The sequence below is a fragment of the Lactuca serriola genome, chromosome 9 (genome assembly GCF_051521515.1).
Source record: "Lactuca serriola cultivar US96UC23 chromosome 9, Lser_US96UC23_V15, whole genome shotgun sequence".
NCBI classification, from domain to species: domain Eukaryota; kingdom Viridiplantae; phylum Streptophyta; class Magnoliopsida; order Asterales; family Asteraceae; genus Lactuca; species Lactuca serriola.
The window spans coordinates 71,788,369-71,792,340 of record NC_136416.1 but is presented as its reverse complement, the minus strand read 5'-3'; the positions used below and the strand labels follow the sequence as shown (position 1 = coordinate 71,792,340).

General features: G+C 37.5%; 1 pseudogene; it reads right to left on the bottom strand.

The window, feature by feature from the left end:
* Positions 1–422: 422 nt before the first annotated feature.
* Positions 423–1,333, bottom strand: LOC145072345 (dehydration-responsive element-binding protein 1B pseudogene; annotated as a pseudogene).
* Between the last annotated feature and the right edge of the window lie 2,639 nt (positions 1,334–3,972).

The following is a 3,972-nucleotide window of genomic DNA, read 5'->3' as shown; positions in this document are numbered from 1 at the left end:
CCCTAAGATCATCTATAATATGTCTTTTTTCAAATGGATAAGTTTTTGCAAATGAAAAATGAGAGCTTTTTTAATTCAAAGTTTTTTGAGCAAGCTTGTTAACTAACAAGCTCTAGACCTTTTTCATTTATTGTATGAGACCATAGATTTTTAACTAGTTAGAAATATACAACATCTATAAAAACTACTAAAAAGCAAAATAAATAAGTTTTTCTATTATGAGAGATACAACCTTCTATTATGAGAGATACAACCAGCTTTTACGTTTTAAGCATTTTCATGAAAAAATCAATTAAAAAACTGCCTTAGTGTAGATGCTCTAATTGAATATGTATTTTAACCCACAACATTATCAATATAAATGATACATACTTTAGTCCAAATGTGGTTTTGTAATCACCAATAAGAGATACACATAGAAAAAAAAAAAAAAATTTATAAGGTTATTGTTTTTCTTTTGAATTCATGTGCAATATCATCTATACAAGCAATGTTTTGTTAATGGGTTTATTATGAACATTTATCAAAGGATTGAGAAAAAAAAAAAACAAAACACTAAATCTATCTAAAAGTTCCATAAAGGCAAGTCAACACAAAATTCAATGTTATCATCCATATAATTGCCATACCCCACCGTCTGAGGTGGCGGTAGCATCAATCCCTCCGCCATGCTGGCAAGAAACGCCGGCATCCCAAAGATCTCTTCTTCATCCATGTAAACCACCATTTCCTCCACCTCCTTCGTTTCCACCATCTCCACCACCACATCATCTCTCGGTTTAAAAGCCTCCGCCGCCTCAGCCGCCGCCTTCTTTATATCCTTCACATTGCTAGACTCCGGTACCGACAGCCTCCAAACCGAGTCAGCAAAGTTCAAACACGCCGATCGTCCTCTCATGGCCAAAACGGCCACATCATGCGCCCTGGCTGCCATTTCAGCGGTGGCATACGTCCCCAGCCACAACCTCGATTTCTTGTTAGGCTCTCTCACCTCACAAATCCACTTACCGGAGTTCCTCCTCCTTATTCCCCGGTAAACCGGGTGTCGCGTCTCCTTAAACTTCTTCCTTCCTGCTCTCTTCTTTGGGTTTTCCGAAGCCAGCATCACTTCCACGTCCCCATATCCTACACCACCGATGGTTGTGGTGCTACTGCTGCTGCAATCAGAAGCCGAAGAGGACTCAATGGAAGAGTTGTCCGAGGACAGTTGATCAAGAAATGGGGTGAAGATATCCATGCGAAGCTGTTTTTTGGTAGTTGCAAGTTATGAGTGAAGTTAAGGTTTGACTGTTTGTTAGTTTGAGATTTAAGTGGTGGATAAGAAAAAGGCGTAAGATGTATATATACATGTTTGTGTGTGAACAACTTGCAACTCGAAAGTGTGGGTGGTGGGGGGTGGCAGAGATGGGGAGGGGCCAGCTGCGGTCTACGGAGGAGGAAGGTTAGACGAAGGAGTTAAAGGGGTGGAGTTATTTTGTCTGACACGCGTGGGTCTCGTGGTGGCGGATTATATTTTATCTTTTGACTCTTTCTATTAAGATTTAATAGCTGGATATTACCATATATGGCCTAAATAATCAATAACTTGATTCTGTTTTTTATATATTTTAAATTCTATACTTTATACTATTAGACATATGTTTGTTGTGCTATTTTAAGTTTGGATTTACCTTAAAATCTAATTATATTCCACAATAATTCACAATATTTGTGTAAGAGCATTTAATATCGGAGATTTTTTTAATGAAAAAGTTTATATCTTTACAAAGAATTTTTTACAATGAGATGCACACAATCATTGAAAAAGCTAATAAAAAACTTGTTAATTAATAATCATTGAAAAAAACTTTGATTTGATAAAACTCATTTTATTACTTTTCCAAATTTCATTAGTTGTTTAACTTAAAAAACAGCTTATTAAAAGCTCTCCTTGCAAATGCTTTTAAAGCAATATTTGTAAATAATTTATAATCATGATTACTCAACTATTTAGATAATTATAATTTAGCAACTATGTTTTTTAATAGTCGTTACATCAAGTATTACAAACAGATAATTATCCTCTAATATCGTCAAGCAACCGATTAGTGGCAGATATGATATGTCGTATAAAGCCCTCAAATTATTAGTAGCAGTATTTTTGTTCACTAATTTGTTTGTCCTATATATCTCTATATATCTTAATAAAAGACTCATTCTTTTTTATACATGCCTCTTCCATAATCATTTTCAGTCAAAAGTTATTTTGCCATTATACCCTTCTAGCCATTATGGCATTTAAGACGTTTATTCCCAAAATCACACATTTTTTCCTCCAATTTTGTAAACTTGGTTTTGGAAACGAGATATTGATTTAAATTTAAAATACCTGAATCTCGCAACAAATTTCAAATACTACGATTATAGAGGAAACTAGAGTTTTGAATCTTTTTAAACTCAATTGTTCATATTCTCTTTCTCCCACTTTCGATGTTTGTCTATAGATTCACTCAGAAATTCAAAGAGAAAAATACATGTGCTAACTAAAGCCATTCTTTTGCTCCCGAAAGAGATAGCATGGTGAAAATCTCAGCTTTTTAGCACTTGTTTTGGTTTAGATATGTCTTCGATGAATTGCTTCAATTTCTACATACAAAGTGTTCAATGAATTGCTTTGGCTATTCTGCACAACAATGATTGTGATTTTACCGGCATGAAGGTAATAATCTATGATTTATCTGAAAATACACCCAATTCATTGTAGATTAAGGAAATATAAACCAATAACTGTAAATTTATATTACTCAAATAGAAGTGTACCAAGGTTTGAGGGTATAATTGTAAATTGATTATTCCGACGAGCTCAATCATCGTAGAGACGGAATTGTTAAGGAATATGGAAAAAATGAAGTCGTTGGATATCTTTTCGAATATTTGATGACTTCAATTATTTTGTTTTTGATTCAGGGCGTTATGATATTGTTCAAGTATGTTGAATTTGAGAATCTTTGTATCTCATTCATATGTTGACATTAATGAGAAATTCATGAAACTGTAATAGCCCGGATTTCCAGGTATTATTCATTCTTATATTTTTGGTGATTGTGAGGAGACTCGGCGAGTTGGAGCTCAAACTCGCCAAGTATGATCGCGGCTATGGGCACGGGTTCGCGTCTGGACTCGGCGAGTCCACGCTGTTTAATGAAACCCTAATTCCCCGGGTTTGGAGCCTATTTAAGGGCACTTATAGCCTCCCATTGCGGCTACCAGTCCCTTGAGAGAACCCTAAGAGAGCTAAATCGTTTTGGGAGAGAGGAAGTCACTTTTGGGCCTTTTTATTCCTTGTTTAGCAAGAAGAAGGTGGCAAGAGCAAGGAAGAGGTGAGATTCCAGCAGATCCCGAGTCTAGAGGCTTCATTTTGAGGTAATAGTTCGAACCTCCTTCAGTTTTAGGGTTGATCTTTAGAGTTAGGGTTTTCTAACCCCTTTGGAGAGTGATTATGTGAAGCAAATGGTCCCTCTTCGAGTTTGTGCCTTGGATCTGGACTCAAAGAGGTCCAGAGACCCTAACCCTTGGAGCTTTTTGGGTTATTATGGAGTTTTTGGACCTAGGTTGTCATTTTTGGGACCAAATCTCCTTTTGATGCCTTGTGGGGGTTATACAAGCATCAAGTTTCGAACTTTACGTGACATTCATGCTTGGGAAGGCCAGGTCTATGGTTTGGGGAAGCAGATCTGACCTCAGAAGGTCAATAGAGTTTGTGCATGGCATGAACTCGCCGAGTTGTTCTTGAGACTCGGCGAGTAGGGTTGGGGTTTCACGTAAATTGTTCAGCGAGTAGACTCGCCGGGTTGGGGGATGACCCAATGAGTCAGGGAGAGTCAATGGGGGGCTGAGTCAAGCCGGAACTCGCCGAGTTGTTCTTGAGACTCGACGAGTCGAGTCGTGGTGGCCTCGCGATTCATGCCAGGTGGAACTCGTCGAGTTAGGGAA